The 10,000-nt window shown below is 33.3% G+C and overlaps 1 protein-coding gene and 1 long non-coding RNA gene across 4 annotated transcripts in view; both read left to right on the forward strand.

The window, feature by feature from the left end:
- The window catches only part of LOC124954673, a 44,231-nt gene extending 41,665 nt beyond the window's left edge, over positions 1–2,566 (forward strand). The window contains exon 3 of the long non-coding RNA XR_007102611.1: positions 2,469–2,566. This is a non-coding gene — a long non-coding RNA (uncharacterized LOC124954673). The remainder of the gene's footprint in view (positions 1–2,468) is intronic.
- LOC124954668 (fasciclin-3) overlaps positions 1–10,000 on the forward strand; it is a 307,391-nt gene that overhangs the window by 202,637 nt on the left and 94,754 nt on the right. The gene's annotated exons all lie outside the window — the stretch shown is intronic.

The raw sequence follows: 10,000 nt of genomic DNA on the forward strand, positions 1-10,000 counted from the left end.
TTCAATCCGCGTTTGTCAAATCGAATAAACGTTTCGAAAAATAGTAAAAAGAAAAAGAAGAAGAAGAAGAAATAGAAAAAAAAGAAAAAAATGAAAAGACAAGAGGATGAAGAAAAAGAAATGAAATGGATCAAAAGTAGTTTTCAGGAGACCACACACACTTCTTCGTTCTTACCGCCGTTCGTTTCGTTTCGTTTCGTTTCGTTTCGTTTCTTATAATGAAATCGAAACTCTTGAAAGTTAATATCAAGCTAGCGCAATCAGAAAGTGCACCGTGACCTCACTTCGAAGTCGTAACTACGAATTCGATTCGAAAGGAAGGAAGGAAGGAAGGAAGAAAGGAAGGAAGGAAGGAAGGAAGTAACGAAGGAAGGAAGTGCGAAGAGAGGAGTAGGAGGAGGAGGAGGAGGATGGGAAGGAAGAAAGTGCGAAAATTGCTTTATTTAAACTTTTATCCTTGGAGTTCCTTTAGAAACGTTCCACTAGAAAACTTATTTTGGAATTTAGCTGAATTCGATTACTTCTGTCGGTATCGATAGTATCGTAGAAAAAGTCAATTCTTTACGAAAAAAACTTTTTCATACCATTCTCGAAATGGGAATGGAATAGAAAGAGTTGTTGTTATTGTTGTTGACAAACGAAATGAAAATATTCATTTTTATGGATAATATTTCTCCCATCTTTTGTACTTAATTTAATTTAATTTTGATTTGATTTGATTTAATTTTTTCTTCTCCCTTTTTTTTTCTCCTTTTTCTATTCATTTATTTCTATTTAAATTAAAAAACGTAGTTACTATTTTAAGAAACGTAAGCAATCCTTTTTTCGATTTCCCGTAATCCGATCTTTCAGAAATAATGGTGGACAATGATTTATAAAAGCTTCAAAGATCCTTTCTATGGGTAAAAAGGACGTAAAGAAAGAAACGTAAGGAAGAATCTCTTTAAATTGGATCCTTTCATCTTTCGCATGATGTAAAAGAGCTTTCTACGATGTCACGAACGTCACAGAGAAATATAAACTATCGATGTGTGTACGTATCCAATATTCTTGAAAATCGATCCAATTTAATTAATTATTATAAGTATTATATTATTAAAAAATTACATTGGTCAAAAAAGAAAAAGAAAAAAAAACGTAAATGAATGTATTCTCGAATGCTTCAAAAAAAAAAAAAAAAAAAAAAATATACCTACATATAGGTATATACGTATGTATATATAGGAACATATGAAGAGAGAGAGAGAGAGAGAGAGAGATGCAATGGTGTCGTAGTTGGTAGTTTTCGAATCGTGCTACAATTCGCTGGGAAAAAGCAATGCAAATATAAACGGGTCGTGAGTAATTGTCTCTCGTATGCTTTGCACGTATTCGACAGAACGAAGGGACTCCGATAAAAACATGCTTTCTACCCTTTCATCCCTTGGACTCTGTCGTTTATTCGAAACGGTTCAGAACCATCAAAGCTAAATTGTCATTCACGTTGAAATTGCATTGTCGTTAGGTAGCTAATATCGTTATCCACAATTTTTTTTTTTTTTTTTCACCCGTTCCAATCTAATAAGAGCATCGATATTTTCAAATACGAATTTACATTATTCGATTGGTTAATTTCTTTTTTTTTTTTTTCTTCTTCTTTTTGTTCGTTTATTTATTTATATAATATGTAATGGACGAAGAAAAAGAATTTTTTTCTTTTTTTTCTTTTCTTTTTTTTTTTTTTTTTTTTTTTTTTTTTTTTTTTTTGTTGAAGGAATCAACAACGACCACGTGACCTATTCAACTTTTCTTTTCTTTTTCTTTTTTTTTTTTTTTTTTTGTTTTAACATTCATTTCATTGCCATTTAAAGGTAACTCATAAAACTTTAATGCAACCGCCCTTCTTTCCCCGAAGTGAAACGATTCGGAGCTTACTTGATTTAGAATTAGCCACTTAATTTTCAAACTGCTGTCGCACCTACAACACGTTATATAACCCGCTACTGCACCTTCCTCTCCTTCGGTATTATGCGCTCGTTAATATGCTTTACTGCGAATTTATGCGCCAACTTCTTTGATGTCCGACCCGTCGTCGAGAGCTCCTCGAAGGAATACGCCCTTCTCCTCTTCCTCCTTTACGTGCACTATCTTCAAACAAAGATAATATACTACTAGTAGCTTTCTCCAAAAGTGTTCTATTTAGATTCTTCATTACTGATGTCAGAGTGAATTTAATGGCAATCGGGATGATTAGATACATCGTAAAAATTGAAAAGAAAGTGAAAAAAAAAAAAAAAAAAGAAAAATGAAGAAGAAGTCGAAGGAGATAAAAGAAAATTCTGTGCGTTTAACGCTTTTACGTCGATTTTATTTTTAATCATATAGTTTTTATATTTCAAATTTTTCGAATTAATTTATCTGCGAACAATTGATACCTTGTGATAAATACTAATGACATTTTGTCTTTTTGTTTTCTTTTTTTATTTCAGGTGAGACTCCGTTAGACGTTTGAAATATGGTCAATCGGGGAAAAAGAGATATGATGAAGAAGAAAAAAGAGAAGAGAGAGAGAGAGAGAGAGAGAGAGAGGAAAAAAAAAGGAATTAGATGGAGGACCAGGTAAAACTCGTAAAAAATTTTAAATCAACAATTTTTCAATATTATCTACTTCACGAAGTAAGTAATATTCCTCATAAATTAATATAAATATTTGCATTCGAATAAGTAATTTTTTTTCGTACATTGATATTTATATTTTTTATATTTATATATATATATATGTGTGTGTGTGTGTGTATATATATATATATACATATATTATTTTTTATAAAACAAGTATACTTCCTCGTATGCCATTAAATTATTTATGCGCTTGGGTGAACGAAACTAACGAACCTTTCGTTTCAGCTTGTCATAAGATAAACGAGTTTAATGATAACGTTATCAACGGGAAGTGTGATACAGGTTAGAACAATTAGAAGAAGAAAAAAAAAAAAAAAAAAAAAGAAAGAAGAAAATATCCTCTCGAAACATTTTTCCCTTAGATTATATTCGATTAAGAAAAATGAAAAAACGGAAAAATAGAAAAAAATTTACTTACGTACATTTTTTTTATTACTCTCTCTCTATCTCTCTCTCTCTCTCTCTCTCGTACTCTTATTGATCCTTTCTTTTAAAAGAGGATTTAAAAGAAAAAAGAAAGAAAAAATGAATAAATTGTAAGTTCGCTCACGTGTCGTTGTCTCAAAAAACATTGCTGTAACTGCATCGCGTGCGTTTCAACCAGGCCAACGAGCTGTTATTAATTATTCACGCTCTTTTTAAATGCTCGACAACGTGCGCATTTCTGTTTTGGACCTTATACACACGTAAAATCATATGTATGTATGTATATATGTATATATATATATATATTTAATTTATAACACGTACATAACCATATATATATATATATATATATTTTTTTTTTTACGTGATTGTATAATGCTCACGTTTTTCGAAATCGTGACGGGGGTAAACGTGAATTTTCGTGAGCAAAATATATGACGAAAACGATGAGAGATAAAGATAGAGATAGAGATGGAAATAGAGATAGAGATAGAGAGATAGATAGATAGATAGATAGATAGAGAGAGAGAGAGAGAGAGAGAGAGAGAAAATGCGAGTGCGAGTCTGAATTTAATGCCATTTCGTTCTGACTCTTTTCGACGGGATATAGAAAAAAGCTTTCAATAAAACAAAAATTTGAGGCCGGTACTGGCATGATCTAAATATTATATTTAGTTTCATACGTACACACGTACTTTTTCCTTTTTTATCTTCCACTTTTTTTTTCTTTTTCTTTTTTTTTTTTTGTTTTTTTGTTTTATTTTCTTTTATTTTTTATTCTGTCTTTTTTCCTTTTTTTCTCCCATCCCATCATTTTATTTTATTTCTCGGAACGTCCACATTCGCGTTAGTTGTTCGTTTCTTCTCTCTCTCTCTCTCTCTCTCTCACGTTTCTGATATTTTTTTTTTTTTTTTTATTTCTCGTAATCTATTGAAATTTCGTTATTTCGTCACGAATGTATAGATAATCGTATTATTTTGCGACAACGACCTTCGTTGATAGACCGGGACAACTTTATCGAATGTTTCACGTTGATTTTTCTCTCTTGATGTTTTTATTTATATAAGTTTTTTGTTAAATGAATATATTTCATTCATTTCTTTATTAACGTCTACTATATATATATATATAATATATAGATAATATCGAAGACAATTGATAATAATATTTGTAGGAATAAATAACAAATAGTATATACTTTTTAACGATCAATCCTTCATTTTCTATTTGATTTTATTCCTATTTCATACGAAACGTGTAAAGTTTTTTGAAAATATTTTTACGTTCGTTCGTTCGTTTGGTTAACGATTCGCTCTGTTTAAATATCAAACTTTCTTAAGAAAGAGATAGATATATATATATATATATATATATATATATATATATACAGAGAGAGAGAGAGAGAGAGAGAGAAAAAAAGAAAAAAAAAGAGTGAGAGGTAGAATCATGTCGATTCCGAAGAAGATGGCTGGTCGATTTTGTAGAAGGATATCTCTCGAAGGAAAATAATGGCCTCTTCTTCTTCTTCTTCTTCTTCTTCTTCTTCTTCTTCTTCTTCTTCTTCTCTTTGAAAGAAGACATCGATTTTCTTGTGACACACTACCACTACTACTACTACTACTACTACTACTCTACTACTACCATATCATCGGCTTACCTTACGCCAAAGGATCGTATCTAAAACCCATAACGTTCGCCTTTGTGTATTAAACCAATATCCTTGGGATCCAATAGCCTTGCGACCTTCTTCGAATGGTGTCATCGTGGACGTTGTCCTAGAAGGGCTGCCTGCATCCTCTCTCTTCCTCTTTCTTCCACTATCTTGTCTCTCTCTCTCTCTCTCTCTCTCTCTCTCTCTCTCTCTCTCTCTCGTTCGTTCGTTCGTTCGTTCAGGCTTATCACCTCATGGGCTATCATAGTCCTATATTATTCATGCTTGTAGTTTACATAGACTAGTTTGCATTTAACCATGAAATTAGAAACATTTTATCATTTGATTAAAATCGATCAAGAAAAATCTTTTCTGAAATCATGAAAATTTATTTTTAACAACGAAATAGAAAATCTAAGAGGAATATAGAAGGATACTATGGACATGCAAATTATAGTGATACTATCAGCTTGTAGACAATAACGTGTATCGAGCTATTTAACATTTAACAAACCTCATTACGAAAGCAATCTAAACTTGACAGAGAAAGCGAAAGAGAGACAGAGAGAGACAGACACAAACACACACACACACAGAGAGAGAGAGAGAGAGAGAGAGAGAGAGAAATAGACTAATAAACAGACAGACAAACAGACAGATAGACAGATAGACAGACAGAATGAGAGAGAAAGAGAGAGAGAGAGAGAGAGGGAGAAACAGAGTTCTCTAAGAAACATTGGGGTTTCGCATCACCTTTGGAATACTAAAGACAACTTAAATCTTAATCCTAGCCCATTTTTCTCACCCTCACCCCATCCCTCTCCTCTCTCTCTCTTTCTATCTTTATATATATATATATATCCCTCTCTCGGTGAATCCTTCTTTCGTAAAAACAAACTTGGTTTTTCTATTGAGCCGAAATATAAAACGAACCCGGATCCGGATCGATTTAACAAATATTTTTCCTCGTATTTTCAGAATGGCTATCTCTCTCCCCTCCCCTGCCCCCACCCCTCCTCTCTCTCTCTCTTTCTCTTTATACAAACGCTAACGATTCAACGACGTTGATAAAAGACGAAAAAGGGAGTAAGAGAGAGAGAGAGAGAGAGAGACATCTACAAACGTTATGGTCCACTGATGCTGGTGCATCGTACTATATTGGTCCGTGCGTCAAAATCGGTACGATGATAACGCGTTAGTATGATTCGTACTCCATTCCTCCCGAGTCTCCCTCCCTACTTCCCACCTTCCTTCTTTCACTGCCCCCTATCCAGTCCTCACTGCCCAACCCCAACCCCTTTTCGCAATTAAAATTGGCGTGCACCAGTGGAATTGAAAAGCGAGAGTTCGCTTTTAAAATGCAAATGGAGATATAAATATTTTATTGCATTCCAGTACCAATCCCTTCCCCTTTCCTCCCACCTAACTTCCCCCTCCGTCCCTGCCCCAACCCCCCCCCCTCTTACCCAGTTCCTCATTTTTCCGCTTCCTTCGATAGTCGGTCCTCGTTTTTACCACTTGGTTCACGGTCCACGACTGTCCAAATACAAATTGAATTTTTACCCTCTTTTTCATTTCCTCTTCCTTCTCTTCTCCTCTCTCTCTCTCTCTCTCTCTCTCTCTCTCTCTCTCTCTCTCTCTCTCTCTCTATTTGTATCTCGATCCCTATATGTGTATATATCTTTTGAACTATGTTAAAAACGCAAGTTCAAAACTATCCTTTGAACTATGTTAAAAACGCAAATAGAAAATCGTTTACAACGAGTTAGTATAACTTTTTCGAATATTTTTGTTGGCCTATAATACGTATCGACTTTTGTCACTTTTTCTTTTTCTCTTCTTTTTCTTTTTTTTTTCTTTTTGTTTTTTTTTTTTTTTTATTTATCCTTTTTATACATTTATATTTATTTTCTATGTTTTTTTTTTTTTGTTTCTTTTTTGTTTTTCTTTTTTTTTTTTCTATTCTCGCACCAAACCAAATGATATATAGACATGCATTCCTAGTCGGTAATTACTCTTGAAAAACAAATATATGCGATATATGCGAGTTATCTAACGACAGATCCCTAATGCGAATTCCCTGTCGAGCGACGACATGCGGATGCTACTCGGCTTTTCCTACGTATATTGTAGCTCTATCTCTATCTCTATGCCTCTCTCTCTCTCTCTCTCTCTCTCTCTTTATCACTCTATCACTCTATCTATCTACCTAAGCAACAGCAATGATATATATATATATATATATATATATAAACGTTGTTGGCGGTGGTGCATTTGGCACACGTTAGAGAGGTAGATTCGTGCTGGAAATAAATTTTAACGAGCTTCCACGGTTTTTTTTTAATTTTTTTTTATTTATTTTCTTTTTTTTTTTTTTCTTAAAAAAAATTTCTTTTTCCTTTCCTTCCACTGCCCCATACTTATTTTTTCTATTTCATTTTCCTTCTTCCTTCTTTTTCCCTCTTAGCCCTCAGGGATCGTTCGAATAAAAATCCATTAACTTCGTGCTCTCTCTCTCTCTCTCTCTCTCTCTCTCTCTCTCTCTTTCTTTCTCAGTAAATGATTAATAATATAATCTTTTGCGATAAAAAAAAATTTTTTTTTCTTTTTTGAAAGATCTAGAAAAAATTTCCAAGGCATTTCCTCATTTTTCTTCTTCTTCTTCTTCTTCCCTTTTGTTTTTTCTCATTCGCTAATACAATTATTGAAAACTTTGTTAAAGGAAATTGACTTTGTCTTCTCTTTTTTCTTGTTTTTTAAAATAAAAATAAAAAGCAACGAAAGAAAAGCAAAAAACAAACGGAAAAAAGTAAACAGAAAAGAAACGAAAGAAGGGAAGAAAGAAAGAAAGGAAAAAAAAATAAAAAAAAAAAAAGACAAAAAGAAAAGAAAAGAAAAGAAAAAGGTATAAGTAATAGTCTTGTGAGAGCAGACGACGCGACGTTTCTTTTAAATCGGCCAGATTTGTTACTAGCATTTTCGCTCTAATGGGGATCCCATACGAATAAATAAAGGGGGTTTATCGCGTCTCATTTATTTTCTAGTCGAGCCTTCTCGAAAGAACGAAAGCTTAGAAAGAGGAACGAAAGGAGGAGAGGTGGCGTTAAAGAAAGATAGAAGATACGAATAAAATTTTCATTTGCCATTTTTATCCTCGTCTGTTTTCTTTTTCCCTTTTTTAGTTTCCTGTTTTTCTTTCTCTCTTTCCTCTCTCTCTCTCTCTCTCTCTCTCTTTCTTTCTTTCTTTCCAACCTCCCACCCGCTCACACCCCACCCCACCCTCTTCTTACCCTTCTTCTCGAATAAGCTATTACACATCAATACGATTCGATCGTTATTAAAATTTAACCTAGCGATAATATTATTGTCAAAAGGGGGACGATGAATTTTCAATTTTCACGATCATAACAGATAGAGTGTACGTGTTTGATAGAGATAGAGATATGCGTTTTATATTAATCAATTAGGTATATGTTTCGATATAACCGATAAGCTTTATGGGAATGACATTAATAGACACACCGTATTCCTCGGTTGAAAAGTTTAATTAATCGAAACGTGGAGCAGCTTTGGTATTCAAAGCTATTGTCTGGTAGATAGATCTTGTCGCAGCTAATAGCCGTTCATACGATTCCTCTTTGATATCCGAATTTCCTGTGGATTTCAAAATGATCCCAACTTGTTCTCTTTCTCATTCTCTCTTTCTCATTCTCTCTGTCTCTCTGTCTCTCTCTCTCTCTCTCTCTCTCTCTCTTCATATTTCTGTTTCTCTATAACCGTATTGGAAATATCTCTAATATGGTTAATTACAATATCGCATTTCAATCATTTCTTTAGGATTATTAATATTTTATTTTTATTTTTTTGTTTTGTTTTGTTTTGTTTTGTTTCTTCCTTTTACCCATTTTCATTAGGTCATTTCACATATTCATTTTTATTATTTCCTTTTTTTTTTTTTTCCTTTATCATCAGGACATTACCAGGAGTTAATTAACCATTCAATATTTTTCTCATATCATTGAATTTTTATTCTCTAGCTATATCATTGAATATATTTAATATGTTCGTTCACGTTTATATCGTATAGATTTAATTGTAATATATTAATTTTTTTATTTTTGCAATAACTATCGGTACAATCTGTACGGATTATTTACGTACGTGAGCGTACGTTGTCCTTTTATTTTTTTTCTTTTTTCTTCATTTTTCGTTTTTCTTTTAGATTTCGTCATTTTAACCCTCTATGAGCTTATGTGTAATTTTCAGGTCACATTTTAATTTATCGAGATTTTACCAAATAATTATAGCTTTTTTCATGAAATGGCGCATAAATCTTAATTTAATTTTTTTTTGGATTTAAAACAAAAATTCGGCCCATAGAGGGTTAAGAAAGAGAAACAATTAATAAACGTCAGAAAAAGAAATTAGAGAAAGAATAATGAAGAAAGGATTCATTCGAACATTCATAATTTCATGATAGATCAACCTAAGGAACTTGGATAATTTTGACGAAAAAAAGGTAAATAAAATTGACACGAAGCTTACTTTTTGTTCTCTTCTCTCTCTCTCTCTCTCTCTCTCTCTCTCTCTCTCTCTTAGTGTTTAGGATCTACATACATCGGACGACTAGTTTGACTCTGTCGAAAGGAAATTGTTGGAAGGAGAAAGAGACGAAGGAGGAGGTGAAGGAGGAGGTGAAGGGGGAGGGGGAAGTGGAGGAGGAGGGGGAGGAGGAGGAGGAGGATACTACGGGCTAGGGCACTTCCGTTCGTGGGTGGCAAATTAGAGGCGAAGTTCCTATTAAAGAGACAAGGAGAAGCAGAAAGGATGGGATAGAGAGGGGAGAGGAGAAGGAGAAGGAAAGAGGAAGGACAGGGAGAGATAGAGACATAGTAAAGTCTACCTGACCAAATTAGAACGTCCCCCATCTAAGCGTAAATTAGACGAGATGAGAACGCTTCTAGTTGAACGGTAAACGTTTTCTCTTCTCTCCTTTTATATGTGAATTGAGATAATTCCAAAAAAGAAATAGAAAGACTAATGAGAAAATACATTGAAAGGGCTTTGTCTCGTTATTTAATCGCGACATGTTTGTTTGTTCGTTCATTCGTTCGTTCGTTCGTTCGTTCGTTCGTTCGTTTGTTTGTTTGTTTGTTTGTTTTCTTCTGATCATTGTAATCATAACGTGTCATGAATGACTTTCTTTTTGATCCCGAATCAATTTGACCGACAAAAAAAAATATAAAAGAAAAAAGAAGAAA

This window comes from Vespa velutina, chromosome 16 (genome assembly GCF_912470025.1).
Source record: "Vespa velutina chromosome 16, iVesVel2.1, whole genome shotgun sequence".
Classification (NCBI taxonomy): Eukaryota; Metazoa; Arthropoda; class Insecta; order Hymenoptera; family Vespidae; genus Vespa; species Vespa velutina.